Here is a 19,849-nt window from a genome sequence, read left to right on the forward strand (position 1 = left end):
CCCCACCAGCACCGCTACTGACGTTGCGGACTTTTTGCTCCACGACGTCATCCTACACCATGGTGATTCTCGCCAATTACTTACGGATCGCGGCCGCGCATTTTTGTCCCGTGTGATCGACGATCTTCTGCGCTCTCCCTCGACGCACCACAAGCTGACCACTTCCTACCATCCCCAAACAATTGGCCTTACCGAACGGCTAAATGGACTCTAAAGGACATGCTCGCGATGTATGTGTCCTCCGACCACCATGACTAGAACCTGGTGCTACCTCACGTGACCTTCGCGTACAATTCTTCGCGCCACGACACTACTCGTTATTCACCCTTTTATTTGCTTTATGGCCGTGATCCGAAGTTACCACTCGACACCCTACTTCCAACCACTACAACGCCGTCAACTGAATATGCACGCGACGCTATTGCTCGTGCCGAGCACGCACGTCAGATCACCCACTCTGGACTTTTGGCTTCGCAAGCCACCCAGAAAGCCATCTACGACAGCCGGCATGCTGACGTTCACTTCTCACCCGGTTCTCTTGTTCTCCTGTGGTGCCCAGGTCGTCGAGTTAGCTTATCAGAGAAGTTGTTGTCTCACTACATGGGTCCTTACCGTATCATCCGCCAGGTAACCGACGTCACCTATGAGATTATTCCTGCATCTGAGACCACAAGCCTGCCTGCAACCACACCCAGTGATGTTGTGCACGTCACCAGGCTAAAACCTTACCACCTGCCTACTGAAGACCGTAGTTAATGTGCACCGAGACGGCGCTTTTACCGCCGCGGGGAAGGGGGGGAGGGGGTAATACTACGTAGCTGACGTATCAGCGGTCAGAAGACGACAACGAGGAAGTGGTCTGTCGGTTGTGCGTGCTGTCTTCCATCTTAGTCGACGCCATACGCATCAGTTTGAATATAGATTTTAAATAGACACGCCTCGTGTCATTTTTACGTAACAATATTATTGATGAAAAAAAGTGCGCATACCTCACCCATTATCCACGCCGAGGCTGTTTTCAACTTGGTTGGCTGGCCAGCTTTTGTTACCGAGGAGGCCTCCTTCATCTCCCAAGTCAGCTGTACAGCTTCATGAAAAAGCTCGAGCATATTTTCACAGAATGTTTTTGCCAGGGTAAGCTGCACTCTGACAACATCATGGACATACTGGCAATTTCGCAGCGCAGACTCTCGATTGAAGTTGGTTGCAGTGAGCACGCCGTTTTCCTCAAAGCGAAAGTAATTACTTTTTACGTTGTCACACGTCTTCATTCAATATGAAAAGACTGAACACTGACAATTAGGCAGGGAAGTGGCAGAGGGCCAAGCAGCTGAAGATGAGCCGTCACACATGAAGTGAATAAGGTGTGTAAATCAGTGGCTAGATGGTGTACTTCAGTTCTTGCAAATAAGAGCTTCATGTCAGGAGCAGAAGCTTTGGGTGTATGTTTATTCAGTTTTTCACTATGTCGCTCACTATGTCGCTCTATATATGTCTAACATACGTGTATCCCCATAATTATGATTATTAATAACCACAGAAAACTGTTGTGCCATGGTCTACAGCTGAAGCAGAACAAAAATTCTTTAGGCACTACAATTTCACTTTATAACAAAGGCGCAAACCCAGCCAGCACGCCTGCATGTTAAAGCTTTTCTAGGTAGTGGACGTGCACTGTTTTCTAATTATGTCGTGAAAGGGTGGGCATAATCTTGTTGCGAATTCTTTTTAGGTTCGGTCTACACAACATGAACCGTACGTTTGGTCACTGTATCAAACCATATAATTTGTGGGATACATCATCCTCTTCGACGAGGTGTTATATTCGAGGAAACACGATGTGGCCTGAACAAATATAGTGCTTATCAGCAATACTCTACTAACTCAAGCGCACACCCTCCAAACCCCCGCCCCCCCACACACACACAAAAAGCGTTAGCTGCGTCGCACAAGAAAGAAGAATGCACTGACTGCGCCGGCTGCCATCGGACTAATTTTCGGGAAGCTGTAACGCAAAAAAAAGAAAAACACTGTGAAGCAAGAGCACCAGAAGCTCCTAATATATTCAGAGGGCAGTCACAGCATGCAAGTTTATTACAAATATCGAATAAATGCACGTTCCAACTTTTACGAGTGGCCATCGGCGAGCAGCTTCCACAGGTGAAGCTTCTATTGAAGATGCCTGTAGTGCCATCTCACTTATGTGACGCCAAAAGCGTCAGAGTAGCTGTGGAGTAAGCCCACTGCCCTCTTCCAGTACACTGTAGCCACCCTTCCTACGCCGTGATCGGAGCGCATAGAGCGCGCTCAGTTATTATGCACCGGAAGTCACTTTTTATCCGTTAAGTTTACAGGAGCACACTCCGCTGGCTAGAGCGCGCTCGTGCTGCTAAAGTTAACGCGCCCTCCGATAGCATATTGCCTAGATACGCTACAGTGGCGAGAATATGAAAGTATGATTAGTGGCAGGCGGCGCCTACGGAGCGCACTGAAGCCTCCGAGGAGCAGCCGCGTGGGGGCGTGCGCAGTTGCTTTTACGTTGTTTGCACGTTTCCGACAGTTTCGTTGGGCGCCTTCGTCCTCGTTTTTTAAATTGAGGTGGCACTGACACCAATGCTTCTGTATGCACTTTCATAGCGTGAAAACAAAGTGATTGCTTCGTCCCGGAGATCACTACAGGGGTGAAGTCAGCTAAAAAGAAGCATGCGTTGTTCGGCGTTCCAAAGGACGAAGCTCTGTTAGCGCAGTGGCGGAGAGCGATCCCACGCGCTGAAAAGCTGCTTCAAGAAATCTCGGCTGTGTGCGAGCTACACTTTGGCGAGAGGTACATCTCCCGGCACTTCGAGAACACTGTGAATGGCGAAATTCTCCGCAGTGAAAGGGGTAGGCCCACTGGCATGCAACCATTGGTAAGGGGGGGGGGGGCGAAGGTTCATTGCAGGGCGCCTCCTCCCTATTAAATAAGTCTATGAGGCAGATTTTACGCCCTCCTTTTAGATGACTAAAAGGGTGCTTCGCTGCATAGTCAATGTATAGAACATATTTAGCGCTCCCCTCCCAGGTGGCCAGCCCCCTTTGCCCCCCTCGTGTGGACTCCTATGGGTAGCCCTTTCGGAGAAGCTCTTCGCATTTCTAGACGCCCTTGAAATCACTTCTTCAAAGCGGTTTAGCTACAACGGGCTTCACAGTGACAGATTGGAAGAGCTTGTTTCCTGCTTAGTAAAAAAAAATGTCACAGTGGGATGCGCACAACATGTCCCGAGCCTCACCAATCAAGTGACCAAGTTTTTTCTGCTGACCCATTTGCCTTTTTACACAAAGGTACTCCACAAGGAGCAAGCATCTTCCCGTGAAAAGAGGAAGTACCTGAAGCTCAGGCGCATCACCAGGCTTGCAGCTCAATGTTCTGTGGGGCACTTGTAAATTATGAAACTTTTTTTCGGGGGGGGGGGGGATAAAAAAGGGCTCGCGACCAATATTTAAGAATGCATTGTTGTGAACATATAGTGAATCACTACTCGGAAATGCGTTGTATGACCTGCGTGCAGAAAATAAAAGGTTTTCATCCAGACACCACTCGTTATTCTCGTCTCTGAGTATGACGTTATCAATTATGACGCTTTATTTAAAGATTAGTGCTAGAGGAAATGATGGTTCACCGTGGTAGGTGTTGCAAGCCATGGCTCGCAACTGAGTTCATCATTCCACTCTTCTACCACTTCACATCAATGAAATGTTTCAGTGCCCTCACGCACTCACTTTCGGCATCTTGTCGACCTGACGATATTTAAGACCGGTCGCGCACCCGCGTAGGCATCCTGTTTTCCAGAAGCTACTGAACATATTTTCTCGTCGCCATTTGAGGCCATGCACTAGCAAAAAGTGTATATTTTTTAAAAATGTTTCACATTGCCCGCGCGCGTGGTAGATTCCGTCTCTGCGCAGCGTATCGCTGCCTTGGCTGACGTGCAAACGTGTCCCAGTGCCACCTGGCGGTTTCTTCCGAAGGCGTTACGCGCTAGGCGGCGCGTTCATCACACTTTCCTATTCTAGCCTCTGTAGATACGCCCCCAAATCTGTTGCGAGCGTTTATTTATCGTACGGAATCTTACATAGGAAGAGATTTTCTGGGGATTTTTCCACCTAGGGATTTTCAATGGTGGCGCCGTTACGTCGCGGCGGAGCTTTCGAAACGCCGCCGACGCCGCTTCGCCGGCCGGTGAGGTGGTGTTCGCTGGCCTGATTCTCAAGCTAGCGCCTTGCTCGAGTGAGTTTGATCGTTTGTCTGTGATTTAGCTCTGCGAGTCGTGCACCTTTCGTGTGGCTAACGGGGTGCACGAACCGGTGCCCCATGGTGATTTTGTTTACATCGTGGTGACTGTGCTCGCTCGATCAGCAGACGTCGCCGGCTGAAGTGCGCTGCCTTGCCACAACGGGTTAGCAGTCGTCTCTATTATTTGTCGTTGTACTCTGTCCTGTTGACCGCTATCCCGCATGTAATAGTGAAAAATACCTGTCAACATCAGATAGCGTGATAATATAGGGCTATGCTGCCAGACTTCGAGAACACTTTCCCAGATGCTTCCCATATGTAGTGCTGAATTTTTCGGCACCTGTAATAGCTTCCTGAAAAGTTATGTATTTTGCACCGAGTCATACTCTCATTACACTGATATGCTGAAATGGCAAAATTAAATTGTGCTTCACGTTGCCCATTTGGGATTGAGAAAACAACACTGGTGTAATTGTAATGACCCTACTTGCGTGCTTCTCCGCAGCACACGTAACCGAACGTGTGAACGCCAGTATTTTTTTTGTGTGCTTCTCCGCAGCGCACGTGTATAGCACTGAAGCCGAACTTGATCATGCACTGCATCATTTGTCGTATTTGACGACATGTAGATGAGCGTTTCAAGTTCAAATCAGTACGTATTTTCCTATACTTTTATCCAGAAACTTTATTTTTTTAATTTTGTGGACATACTTGTCATGGCTTTCGCACCAAAATCCTAAGCTCTCATTATGGAAGAACATGTCATCATTTGGTGCCTCCAACACACTGCTGTACCTTGGAATGAACATCTCGGCTGTTTCTCATGCTAATACATACTGGGCAATAGAAGGGCCATGGGATAAATTGGTAAGCAACTATTCAGTCGAGTTGACATCCCCAAAGCCACGGATCTTGCAAAGCTTAGCTCTGAAAAACACTTCAGTTATATAAATGTTCGCTCTATTAGTACAGCCCAAGGTATGCAAGCTTGTTCAACTAACATCTGTGGCATCCCCTCCTGGTACTTTTACGCCTAAGCTTCCAAGAGACAGTAGAAAGCTTTTGCTTCTCAAGTTTTGTTTACTTTTAGCTGAAATCCCATTCTTCCCTATAATATACTTGGTAAACCGCTTGACGTAAACTGCTGTAATAAACTAAGAATACAGTATTTTAATTAATTTTATAAAACCGCAACCAAGAAGCAAATGGGACAGCGGCAATATAGCCTTTCATTATTAAAGCGGTGAGTTGGGCTTGTCGGTACATTATTCTAATGCACTACAGTGCAGGAAACACACAATAGACAGAACACAAAGACGACCGCTGTTTGGGAGAGCAATTCTGGCAGGTTATACAATGGCCAGCTAGGAAACCTTCAAAATCTTTTCACTCATGCGCATTCTTCACAATGTTTGCATGCTCTCTTAGCCTATCATTTATGCGACGCCCGGTTTGGCCATCGTAGACTTTACCTCGCATTAAAGGAATTTCGTACTATACCCCTTCTGCACAATCAGCAAAAGGCGTCTTGTGCTTTGTGCCACAGACTTGTTTCATCTTTGCCTCCAGGTCGGTCAATCTGCAGAGCTTAGTCAGCCTGTTTGGTACTGAAATTATGAGTTCCGCGTCTTACCACTGGGCCACATTTTTAAAGTTGGGTGGCAGCTTGTGCATATAAGGTATCAAAGCTATCTTCTGCCAGCACTGTGCGATGGCTTCACAATTTGTGGGTGGTGGCGCACCTCCTTCAGCAGGCTGTCTGCAACTGAAATCTGGAGTGGCTGGAGATGACAAGCACCTGACAGCCTTGTAGCCTGACGCTCAAATGCTTCAGAAGTACAGTGTGGGCAAGATTTTCCCAGAGCACTCTTGAGGCAGAACGTGGCAATAGCTTATGCGATAAAGCTTGTGCGCCTCTTTGTTGCTAGGTCGTTTTTATACTAGGTAAGGAGGAAGGAGTGAGTGGAAACAACTCTGGGCGAAATTTCATAGCTTAAGGAAGCTGCATGTTCACTATAATGCCTCCATTACCTTAAAATAAAGATGTCTTTTTTTAGCTTTCTGCTAAGTTTTATTTTTGCATCTTACAGTTTCAGTAAATGTTACAATAATACCTTGTTCTGATTTTTTTTTTGCACGTTCATCACAGCAGCCCCGTTTGAAGGTAAGGGATGACCTTGGCCCGTTATGCTGAGATGTTTCTGCAGTGCAAACAAGATTCATTCATACGGATGAGGCAATAAAGAAGCATAGCAAGTTTCAACAATATATGTCTCTCACCTCATTTACTGCAAATGCAGCATTCTGCCATGTGGTCTAAAGGGACATGTGACCAACAATACGTCAATTCTACGATCTTTTTTATGTGTTTTTGTTTCAAATATTCTATCAAGCCAATATGTGCTTTCAAGCAGGTGCACGGTTCTAGCGCCAACTGGGTGAAGGCATGCGGGAAGGCGTGTCTGACACAAGAGAGATGGAGACACTTGGACTGCCAAAAGGTGCCAGCAGGAAAACACTTTATTCGCGTCGAATGCACTTTACATATAGCTCACAGTAAGAGTGCTCGGACATCAGAGCGACACGAAAAGTAATTATATTAACTTCTCATGGTCACTAGCTTCAACTTGGAACTATATTGAAGTACCATGTCAAGTGACAAGTTGACCACGATATGAGAAGTGGCTTAAACAGTTATGTATAAAGAAACTGTATAGAGCAGATAATGGTTCACAACGGGGAAACCTGTCGGAATGAATCCTTTTATTTGTTTTTGCAGTCACAAGTTGAATAATGAAAAGAAAAAAAGGTTCAAGAGCAAACCTTTGAACTTCGCGCTGAATCCTCACTGCCCAACAGCCAGCATGGCGTCACATATTCAAACGATCTTTGTATTTACTTATTTTTTTATTCATCTGCGGCCGGTTTCTACAGATCAAAATGTTATGACACCTCAGACGGGATGAAAAGTTTCGTGACTACTTTTTTTCCTTCCACACATTCAGCTCAGCCAAATATCCCAGGCGTATGTACGCAGTACTAATTTTTTTTCATGCAGAAAAAGTATGTTTCGTGCATTTATGGCTGGCGCGTGCGAATGACAGGCCAATCGAAGTTGCATACAAAATTGCGATTTCGGTTTCGCTTCTTAACTGCGTAAAGCGCCACCTCCTTCCTGTAACAGGTGTCAAGGTGACTTCCTGTTTACCTTTTTGGCTGCAAGGCATCCGTTAAACGTCCAAGCTTCAGCGCTGTTCTACGTTACATTTTGAGATATATGTGGATAAATACGTGGCGATCACATTTAGCACCATACGGAACATCGAGCGTCAATATTTTATGTGCGACACTTCGCCTACTGGTCTTCAGAAGGAGAGCAAAACGCCGCTTCATCATGCACGAACTTGCGTGCTTAACGCGTTAAAATTTCTATTGCTCTCACGGCTACCACAGTCCTTGAATTTTATGAATGACGCTTGGCTGCTTTTAAGTTGCATTAGCGACCAAGGCCTGCGTCTTCAATGCGGAAGAATGTGAGCTGCACAAACACGGACTGCAGGGAGCCAGACGACGTACATTTTCTGTTCTTCGACGCATGTCCCCACATCTTGATCGGTTCCTGCGAACTACACACAAATTTTTGACTGCCTTTTTAAAACGATATCGCATGCGTTCGCGTGCAAGATCACCCATTGCCTTTGCCTTTTTGTTTTTGCACAGAAAGTAGAGCGGCCTGTGGTTGCATAAACTGCAGCAAAAGCGAGGATTGGGGTAGTGGGTTTTGGTTCATTTTGAAATAGCACAAAGACTAAACACGTGAAAGACAGAGCTCGTGTTGGCCAGCTTCTTCCGTCTTTTCGCTGTCATAAGATGAAGTCACATGCATGAACTGCCTTGTTGACTTGTTTTTTGCACCGCACGAAGCCGTAAGACTTTCGCCGCTGTGGCCTCCCTCCGGCTGCTGTCGTTACTGTACTGGCCTCAGCCAATACAGTAACCCATAAGCAAGCGAGCTTCTGTTTTCGCCACTCTTAACACAGTTGTGCTGTTGAGACTCTACGGGCAGCAGGCGCCGCATCTCGAACAGACATGAACGCGGTGGTTCAAATAACAGACGCACGTTGGATTTTCTTCATCTTGCAGGTTCTTAAATTAGCGCACATGCATGTGCCACAGGTGGAAAACACGGTGGCATGCTTGTTTATTCACAATGACACTATATGGAAACCAATGAGTTTCTTGGTCCAAAAAATTGTGGGCAATCATTTAAAGCAATATTCGACCTCTTTCAGTATCATTGCAAGAATTTTTTTTTTTTGCTGTCTTCAGAAGTGGTTTAATGTTGCCATGGTGGGTTTAAACTAGGTTGATTTTAAAAAAAAATACATCAATACAATACTGCTCGAAATAATGAGAACAGACGCTAATGCGAAATAACATCCAATGAGATGCTATTTGTTCTTTATTCTTTATTCTTTATTCGGTGAGTGCCCCGCTTTGCTCAAAAAGGCGTTACAGCAGGGGGGTTACAGACTGGAATAAAACAATTCTTCGTTTATACAGCACACTTGCTTGTCTTGCAGCCGGTTCCAATCTCTAATGGTCATCACAAAAAAGGAATCATAAAACATGGTCGTTCTTGCACGATACTCTCTCACTTTGCGTCGGTGGCCATGTCGACTAGATATGTAACTGGATTCACTGAAATAGTTATAACGGTCAATCCCAGTCCGCCCATGAAAAACAGAAAAGAAAAACTTCAAACGCAGTTTCCTGCGTAAAGAAAGCAATTCCCAACCCAATTCAGCTTTCATAGCACTGCAGCTGTCTCTCCGCTCGTACCGCCCTAAAACAAACCGCGCAGCTCTGTTTTGTATTTTTTCAAGCTTATCAATCAAGTTCGCCTGCATCGGGTCCCACACAGGACATGCGTATTCCAAAATCGGTCTAATACATGTGAGATAGGCTGTATTTTTTAATGTTCGGGGTGCGAATCTTAGGTTCCTCTGAATGAAGTTTAGAGCCCTTGCCGCTTTGCCAGCAACGTGATCAACATTGGCATTCCATGAGCAGTCATGCGACAAAACAACGCCAAGATATTTGCATGTTGGTTCGGTAATAACAGTATGCGTATCTATGGTGTACGCCGTTACTATTGGTTTCTTTTTTTTTTTGGAAACACGCATATGAACGCACTTTTTGGGGTTTAGCGTCATTTGCCACTTCTGGCACCACTGTACAATACAATCCAAATCGTTCTGCAAATAAGCACAGTCACCTTCGTTCTGAACCTGTCGTTATAACACACAATCGTCGGCAAATAAACGCATGCGCGACGAAATACCCACAGAAATATCATTTACAAAAATAAGAAATAAGAGAGGCCCAAGGACAGAGCCTTGGGGCACGCCTGATGTAACGTTAACATAGGATGAACACTTCCCATTTAAAATAACGCATTGACGCCTGTTCAGCAAGTAATTGGTTATCCAGATGAACACATTTGGGTCGACATTTAGAGTCTGTAATTTAGCCAGGAGAAGGGAGTGTGACACGGTGTCAAAGGTCTTTCGAAAATCTAAAAACACACAATCTGTTTGCCCACCTTCCTCAACGTTGGAAGCCAGCTCGTGAAAGAACTCTACAAGTTACGTCGTACAAGAAAAACCTTTACGAAAACCGTGCTGCACATTTATTAATACATTATTAGCAGTAAGATGGGTCAATATGTGCTTGGATAAAATGTGCTCGAAAATTTTGCATGCCACTGACGTCAATGATATGGGTCGGTAATTTGTTACATCTTTTTTTGAGCCACCCTTATGAACCGGAACATGAGAAATTTTCCAATCTTCGGGTAGAGTTCCCGTTGAAAGGGATTTTGAATAAATTATATAAAGGTAAAGGGAAATTGGCAGTGCACATCGCTTTAGAATACGAGGAGAGATGCCATCAGGACCAACTGCTTTGGATTCATCTTGGTTTTTTAGAAGAGAACATATGCCACGGACACTCAGTTCTACCGGTGGCATCGGCGGAATCGTGGTTGGGTGTGGTTTTGAAGGAACGTCAAGCTTGGGCAAGAACACAGACTGGAAATATTTGTTTAAACAGGTAGCTTTTGCTTCCTCATCAACTACAACCATATTATTAAAGTTTAGTTCAGCCACTCCAACATGATCAGACCCACACTCTTTGATATAATGCCAGAAACACTTTGAATTAGTTTTCATTTTATTGCTTAGCCCTTCGAAATATTTTGTTTTTGCGATTTCCACACATGATTTATACTGCTCCGTTAATGCTTGTAATTCTTTCACGTGGTCACTGCTTCCAGATTTCTTTAATTTACCAAAAACCCGTCGCCTTTTCCGGATTAATCTCAAAATACCGGACGTCATCCATGGCTTCTTGCGTTCACGAAGCTTTCCGGCTTGTTTCGCAGGTATATACATATCTACGAGTGCTAACAACTTGTCCCTAAAGCTAAGCCATAAATCATTCACACTGTAGTGTTCAGCTAGGCATTAAAACACGGGCAAATAATCTTCTAGCTTTTCGACTATTCTTGTGTAGTCACCCCTACTGAACAGAAAAACCTTTCTTGCCGCACTATTTGAGGTGTTTTTACATTCTTTTTTGATTTCTGCAACAGCAGCCATGTGGTCGCTGATTCCTGGAATAACATTGACATTATTCACCAAACTGGGTGAATTTGAGAACACAAGGTCAAGAAGGTTATTATTTCTAGTTGGGCAAGTAACAAACTGGGTAAGGCCGTAGTTGTCTATTATATTTTTCATTTCTATGTTTGCGCGGCACCCAGTGCCTCGTACGCATATTCCATCATGCCATTCTAAGTCTGGCAAATTAAAATCACCAGCATGAAGGAATGTTCGGTTTGAAACTTCCGAGATAATCTCATTTAACGACTGAAGTGTTTTGTAGTCCGAGTTTGGGGGTCGATAAAATGCACCTACAGCGAATGAAGAATTATCATCTAGGGTAATCGTGCACCAAACAGATTCAATATCACACTGAATGTCGAGGGCAGCAGATTTCAAAGAACTTCACACAAGCAAGAATACACCGCCCCCATGGCTTGGTCTATCTTTGCGGTACGCGACAAAGTCACTTGGAAATACTTCACAGTCGCTGATATCACGGTGCAGCCACGATTCCGTTCCGATAACTACGTCAGCTTTAACAGACTCGATAAGCCCCGCCAATTCGTCCGTTGTTGCAATTATTATACAAGTGTGAAGTGGCCAAAAAGACATTTTGCTACGACCGATAATTGCTACAGATAACATCTCCTACACTTTCCTTGCCATTACTTCCTGTGCTCATTATTATTTTATCTGACAAAGAAAAACAAGTTCTTCAAGTACCCTTTTTTTAATACTGCATGAATGTTTCTGATCTGCTGCTGGTTGCTAGAAAAGGAATGGTGCTTTTTATCCACTTCACTGGTGTGCGCCCTTCTGTTACGATATGCCTTTAAATGAAAGCAAAACAGCAAGTCTGCACTCATTCTGACTTTTTTTCAGTTCTACAAGATGCACAATAGCGTCACACGTCAGGATTGTTGCTAGTACTTGTTTCAGAAAAGCATGGAGGTCGATGATCAATAGTTATAAAGAATAAAGAGCGTAAATGTTAAATAATGTGTAAGTCGGGGTGTCACACTACTTGCTACACCTGAATGCAAATAGATTGCAACATCAAAGTCAAAGTGCCAAGTTGCCACACGAACCTTTCCTTCAATTCATTCATGCCGAAGAGAGTATCTGAATAAGTTAGGCGTAAACCCGCAAAGGCTCATGGGAGGCGCCGTCTGCATTGGCTTCCGGTTCAAGATATTCATGGCGTCCTGTTTCAGTGGCCGCGTTTTTGGAGCTGTAGACACGTCTGTTCTTTCAATCGGGTTGCAAGCTAATTGCTCACACAATCATGGTTGTTTGTGCTCAGTCAAACATGATTGCTCGTGCAACCATGGTTGATTGTGCAGCTGTCGGTTGCTCGAGTTCCAGCACGAAAGAGAAAAAGATGTTTAGATTCCCTCGAAATGAAAATAAAATATGAAAGTTGGTTTTGTGGTAATAAGGACAGCCGTGGTGATTGGTATAGCTTTTGGATGCTCAACGTCAGGTGGGTGATATTTGTCCCAAATCCTGCATGGATGGATTCGTTTGTCTTACACGTTTGGTATTTACGTACAGGCACTCCCAGCAAAAAATTAACGGTAGGTTGACTACATGCCGTCGACATTTTGGCATGACAAAAGAGGCACTGAGGCATCAAGACGGAAGCACGAAAGGCATTTGACTGTGTAGTTTTTCATCAGGACAACCACAATTATTATACACGCATCTACTACGAGCATACGGCGTTTACGCTAAAACACACGACCGCCACGTAACGTGCAGCTAGCTCTGACCCTGACACCGAAAAATGAGTGACAGAGCAGCCGCACGACATCAGGCCAGCAGTGATGCTGCGGAATCCATGGACACAGTACTTGTCAATGACATGAACTGCAGCGGTGTATATGCAATCAGTTCGTGGTTCTGACGGCGACGGCCTCGCACCAGTATAGGAGAAAGTTCTGTCATTAAGGTTATGTAGACAATAAAATACTATTCCACTTATAGAACAGCTATGCAATATGTTTTTTGGTGATTTCAAGTGCTTTTTCAAGCATTTCTTTTAGTATTCAGTTTATTCATACCTCATCTAGTGCACATCGAGCAGAACAGGTAACTACGCATAACAAGCATAGCGCCTGACTATGAGGTGAGTGTCGTCTCGACCAGCTTGTTTACCGACACGATGCAATATGTAAACGCCAGACAAGCTCGACTTTGCTAAAAAAAAAGTTGCCGCCGACATATTTAGCTTTTTAATGTTTTGTCAGTGTTGTACTATAGTCGAGGTCATCACGAACGAATGATTGAACAGTTTTCCAGGCCATTGCCGTTCAACTCGTAGTTTCTGTAATAAAGGACACCCCTTTCACACGATGAACATTGATACGAGCTGCGGTGCAACTACGAATGCAAAAGCAGCTAAGCACCCCAAAAGATGGAAACACGTAAAAATAAGCACGTTAGGGGGCACCCTGCATTATTATACAAGTGTAAAATAGTTGAAGGACGTGACAGCCAAGTCCACGCCACTTATTATTCCGAAGAAACGCAGAATCGTGATAGCATGTACAGCCTGTTGTTTGCCACTTGAAAGTATTTCATGACAGAACATGCTTTTTTTTCGCGGTCAGTCGTAGGTGCGGCTTTGCTAGCGTGCTCTAGAAATTCACAGCATACACGTTGCGTTGCTATGAAGAAAGAGAGCACATTGATACCCAAAGAGGGACGCAGCAGACGGATCGAGAGCCATTAAACCGGAAGCCAGTGCAGACCGCGAGCATCCCACTAGCCTTTGCGAGTTTACACCTCACCTATAGAACCACCTTCTCCACTCAGTTGCCAACCAGTCAGACCATTAATCTTTTCAAGTGGTCTTGCTTAACATTCTATAACATAAATATATTACCCACTCTCCTGTGTACAATGTTGGGCATTGAGATTATAATTTAAATAAACTATTTATGTTTAGGCAATTCGGTGATGCAGTCAAATTAAAATTTCATGCTTGCACTCGTTTGGAGGGGCATACAAAGAAAATTTATTGAGCAAAGTTTCATTAGAGTGACTTGTTTAAAGCTAGAAAATTTTTTATGTCCAACATCTGCTACGTCTTCAATTGTCAGTTCCTAAATACGCTTAGCTGTACCACGTGCTTTTTGGGGGCAAAGGAAAGAAGCAGCGATCATGCGTATGGCAAGATCATATGCTTCGTTTTGTATTTCCACAGTTTGACAAGCATTTATCGGCTTTCTGCAGTGCCACTGATTCACCAAGTTTTATATGGTTGTACTTAAACCACATAAACACTGGGGATACATCTTTTATTATTTTTTTTGTTGTTAGCAGCTCCTCTAAATGTGACTTGCACAGATCATGTCTTGGAGCTGTCTGCTGCTTCAGTTTGTCACACTTGGATCTTCAGCAAAGGTCAACTTTGCTCGGAAGGCCACAGCACCGATTGAGAGCACAGTTTTGGCAGGTTGTCCTTTGGCCACATCCCTTGAAGGCCTTGCGTAACATAAGCATTGTGAATGCTGAGCACATCGCTTTCTCGTCATACTTTACATAAAGAGCCTGAAAAGAAAACAGAACGATAAATACCGAAAAGGGCGGTGCCACCTTACAAATAAAAAGGCATCACTCTCACTCCCCAAAACAGTACATTTAAAATTCAAGATGACAGAAATAAACCGATTGGGGCCAAGTTCATTCATAGAAGTGATGAAAAACCTGTTAAATATGAATTTTCACTTGCAAAAAAAGGAATAGAAAATGTTTAACCCTTTCATTGTGAAAAACGTGTAGCGCATGACAGAGACGTGGACTAAAAAAGACAACACGACGATGTGCGGGACAGCACATCGTCCAGTAACCTTTCTTATTGTCTTTTTTTGTACGCCACACGTTTTCATAACGTATCACCACCAACAAGTCTATTCTTACATCCTGTCAATTTAACCTTATATAGTTTTTTTAAACCCATGTAGGGTTAATTTAACACCCCTACCCAGCCTGGTGTTTTCCTGCCAGAAGCAGCTAAAGCACGTTTTAAATGTGGAGCATTACTTAGTCGCACGATGTCTTTCTTCGGCAACGGCTGCGGCTCGCATCACGAGCCGGCCCAAGAAGACACCCGCAAAACATTCGCTCCCCTTACCCTGTCCCGCCTCGCAAGACCGATGCAGGCAGCGCGTGCTACTTATAAAAAAGACTGCTGGCCTTCTGGATCATACGTTCGGATTTCATTCAAGTGTATCTTGGCTTTCGCTTGACGTTGAAGGCAACAATTTTCCCTTATTCTATGAAGAATAATAATAAAGACGAAATAAGCAGGACAAATGGACGTGGGCAGGGCATGTAGCACGTAAGCAGGATAACTGCTGGTCATTAAATGTAACCGACTTGATTCCCAGAAAAGGCAAACGCATGAAGGGGAGACAAAGTTAATAAAAAGTTCGCAGGTATTACGTGGCAGCAAAAACCACAAGACCGGGTTGATTAGGGAATCATGGGAGAGACCTTAGCCCAGCAGTGGGAGTAGTCAGGATGGTGATGATGATGGATAATTAAGCATTCCCAAACCATACCTAATTATCCAACATTAGTGTGATACCCCGCTAACCCACCCCTACCGCTCTGCGATGCATTTACTTGAGTTCTCCCCCTGGAAAGATGCGGGCGGCATTTCTTTTTCAATCTGTTTCATTCAACAAAATTTGCAGAAGACTTGCTACATGTACTCAATAGCCACAGCTCATATGCACTTTATATAGAGTCGGAGTATAAATGTATGGCACTTTTTCCACTTTATGAGAGTATCATACTTTGCAGTCTTTCTTTGAAACGCAGAAATAACGATAGTTATAGCGCGAGAACAGAACGACGACAAAGTGACAAGGACACTAGCGCTCGTGTCCTTCTTGTTTCTGTGTCGTCGTTCTGTCCTCGTGCTATAACTATCGTTATGTCATATCAACTAGCCCAAATTGCCACACTTCTAAGTTGCAAAAATAACGTAGCGTGGTTATACATATGTACATTAAAAAGCCAGCTATGACTCCAGTTTCATTGGTCATTGTTCTAAAATTATTTACCAGAAGTGTTACGTGTGTAATTAACTTGAAATATACACATAAGCAGGTAAAGTTGTGCCCCTGAAAAAAAATTCCCAAAACACTTTTTAGAAGTTATCTTGCGTGCTGCGGGTATTTACTCAATAACCGAAGATTGGACAGTGCTTCGTTTATGCATATTAGCAAAAACAGGCCGGGTCCAATCTTTTCGGGCTTGGGCCGGGTACGGGCCATATTAAAGAAACCCAGGCCCTTACGCGGGCCGGGCATGGGCCGTATTTAAAACCCCTCGCCGGGCTCGGGCGAGCCTGCGCATGGATTTTTGGGCCAGGCCAGGCCCGGGCCGGAAAAATAGGCCCGTGCAGTGCTCTAGTGCCGACGTTTGAATATGTGGTTGCAAGAGTGATTCTGTCACGGTGCAAGAGCTTCCTTGATTCCACAGAAGAATCACGAATGTCGGCACGTTAGCTTGATATAAGTACTCTGCTGTGGGCGTGACGCTGAAAAGTAATTGCACATTTATTTACACAATCTCAGAAAACCACAATGAAAAATTTAGCTGAAGTTACCCATGTATTATCCTTGAAACACGAGCAATAAGTGTATAGCTGAGGACGTTTGCTATTTAATCACCAATAATAATAACAATAACAACAATAATAAAATACTAATATTAATAATAATAAAAGACGTAGGTAGCCCGGAAAGCTTCTGCTGATACCCCCACCACTCTGCGACGCATTTCCTCGAGTTCCCCTCGTTGGGAAGAAGCGGGCGGCTTTTTTTTTTCACACGCCTTCCAGCAGCTACCTCGCGCGAAGACTATATCCACTCCCTCATCCAAAACTTAATAGGCCACAGGCCTTATGCTCAGACTACTGCAGACCGACACGTACCCTAACCTGAGATGTCTCCACGCTATTTATCCTGACGTGTTCCCCAATGACGCTTGCCCCGCATGTGGGGTGTATCCACGCTGGCGCACTTGCTGTGGGAGTGCAAGGCAATGTACACTAAGCCCGACACTACATCGGTCAGGTGGGAGGTGGTAGGGTGCCTTGATGCGCGTGCCCCCACTTAGGGTGGAGCCACTCTTTGACGGAGCAGTTGCTGCCACAACCGGTTCTCGGGGAGCTCCGACGCCATTTTCTTGCTTTCCGCTCGCACCGACTCTCTCGTTCGACACGGAAAGCACCACTCTTCACGCCGTCTTTGCGCAGAATGCCTGGGTGCTGCGTTCCGCAATGCAGTAACAGCGCTAAAAATGGCTGCAGAATGTTTTCCTTTCACAGAGACCCAAAAAGACGGCTCCTATGGACCGCTAAAATCAAGCGGGAAAGTGGCAGCCTACGAACCATACCTGTATATGCAATGTGAGTACCTGATTCGTAGCCGTGTAAAATACATATGCCAGCGTGTCTGCACCACTCTTTCTGAGACGCAGACTTGATATATAATGTGTTCAGATTGGTGGCAACGTAGCCTCTTACAGTGGGGACCAACATATGGAACCTCCGGTGCATTTACAGCTCCTTTTTTTTTCACTTAATATAATGAACTAAGGCACATGCTTAGAAAATACGATAAATCTTTCTGAACCACGAAGGCTGTAGCTATCTGAGGCGCATCGCGCTTATTTTAACGAAATTATTGACTACCTATCTTTGCGCCAACATAGCAGTGTGAGGAGTAAGTCTGAGAGCTCAAAACATGTGAAGCGCTATGTTTGTGTTTCGCAGTGTTGTTTATAAAGGTATTTTATACGTTATGTCGAGCAGAAAAATTATGCTATTTTGACAGTTATTCTAGCTTATCATATCTGTAACGGAAGTAGGTGAAATAATTTAGGAGAATCGCACCTCTATGTTATGCTCGTGTGTGGAAGTCGTGCCGTATTCGTGCGGTTTGTTCGATTTAATTGATTTGTCGTACTTTGTTCTTATTGCTCGAAGGAACAAATCACGCATATTAACAACGTCAATTTTCCGTACAGCCTCACTTTGAATAATGCTGTTTTGAGCAAAAGCGGGCAGTTGGATGGAAGAAGCTGAAGCCAAATGCTGTACCAACGCTTTTCCCATTCAAAGGTAGGCACTGTCCACCGGGTGCAGTCTCTTATTCAGAGTGAGGGCTCACCTCCGTAACCAAAGTAATGGCGGGCGCTCGAAAACACAAAACTATATATATATATATATATATATACATATATACATATATATATATATATATATATATATATATATATATATATATATATATATATATATATATATATATATATATATATATATATATATATATATACAAAAAGCTAACATTTTCATGGCACTGCTACTGAGACCAGAGCCGTACGAAATACTAATAGTTATGCCACCTCCATGATATTGTGATATATTTTACCATTGTCTTCTCTTCGTTCCAATCTCTGTTTTCCCTTCATCATTATTATTATAATTATTGTTGTTGTTGTTATTATTATTTCCTTTTTATTTTTATCTATATTTTTTCAACAATCACTGTTTCTACGCACCCTCCCTCATACTTGCGTCACTTTTTCCGCAAATGGTGTTTTCCCAGAAAACTTCCAAAACCCCACCTTTCATCCTTACGCACTTATATTTCTACGTACACGTGCGAGCTGCACATGTGAACCGCGTGCCAACTACATACCAGCCGGTAGCAAGGAACTTTTAGACTATTTACAGCGTTAAGCTTTCTCAGAAACGCACCTATAACGACCTACTCAGGCTGAAAAGCATGGCTGCTGTCATTTTATCCCCCTGCATCTTTTACCATATTTTTCGCACTCTCTCTCCTTCTCTCTCTTCTTCATTTTGAGTCCCTAAAACCTAGTGTTTTGCCTGAACCTAGTGCTTGATGTCACAATTGATTTGTACATTTTTCTGCATCCAGTTGCTCCGAGGAAGCGAGAGCCACCGAGGGAAAGAGCACTGTCTGTGCCCAGATTAAACCACAAAGAGGTGAGCGACCCTGCCGATGTACCTCACGCCGCATCAGACGTAGTGGAAATGCTCCCTGAGTCATCTGAAGCGGTATCACAAGAAACGTCAGCGGACAACATGGAAGTGAACAGCCCAGGTGTCAAAGCTTTGAACATCAGAATAGCAAACTCGACAGATGAAACTCCCACAGTTAGTGAGACACAAAGAGACTATGCTCAGCTGAAAAAGCAGTTGGCAGACATAGAAAGAAAATACACCACGCTTCGAGAACATCACAGCATCACTACGAACACCATCCAGAACCTCAGAAAGCAAGTCCATAAGCTTGAAAGTAAGGCTGAGAATTTCGGAAGAAATATACGCTTCTTGAATGCAGATCAGGTTTGTGCTCTTTCTAAATACAGTACCCAGAGTCACACTTGGTCTGTGGAGACAGTTAAACAAAGTTTGCAAATTAAATTCGCTTGTGGAACGACCGGGTACGGGACCCTGAGGAAGTTGGGTTACCCCTCCCATCTAGCAGGACGTTGGTGCGGAGGATCCAGGGATTGAAATTCCTTCCAGGAATTCTTCAACAAGTTTTTGATGTTATGAAGGGCAAGGCCGAAACCATGAAAAACGTGGAGAAAGACTGCGTGCTGTTTCTTGATGAAATGGAAATGCCTACAGCCTTTGAATTAGACCGAGCTCAAGACATTCTCCTTGGAGGTATCTCACTTCCTTCAAAGCCAGAGGAACCCGCTAATCACTCTTTGGTGTTCCTGTCGGGCGGAATTAATCAGCGGTGGAAGCAGGTGATCGGATATGAATTTACTGGATGATACGTGGATGGTGCCTTGCTCAAGGACTATGTGCTCGACATCTTCCAGCGTTGTAGCCAGATTTTTCTCA

General features: G+C 44.2%; 1 long non-coding RNA gene across 1 annotated transcript; it reads left to right on the forward strand.

Moving 5' to 3' along the window:
* The first annotated feature begins 3,555 nt into the window (after positions 1-3,555).
* LOC142788254 (uncharacterized) lies at positions 3,556-6,539 on the forward strand. The gene is made up of 2 exons (XR_012889318.1): positions 3,556-4,436; positions 6,423-6,539. It is a non-coding gene; the product is annotated as an uncharacterized LOC142788254 (long non-coding RNA).
* The last annotated feature ends 13,310 nt before the right edge of the window (positions 6,540-19,849 follow it).

This window comes from Rhipicephalus microplus, unplaced genomic scaffold, assembly GCF_043290135.1.
Source record: "Rhipicephalus microplus isolate Deutch F79 unplaced genomic scaffold, USDA_Rmic scaffold_49, whole genome shotgun sequence".
In the NCBI taxonomy this organism is placed as follows: domain Eukaryota; kingdom Metazoa; phylum Arthropoda; class Arachnida; order Ixodida; family Ixodidae; genus Rhipicephalus; species Rhipicephalus microplus.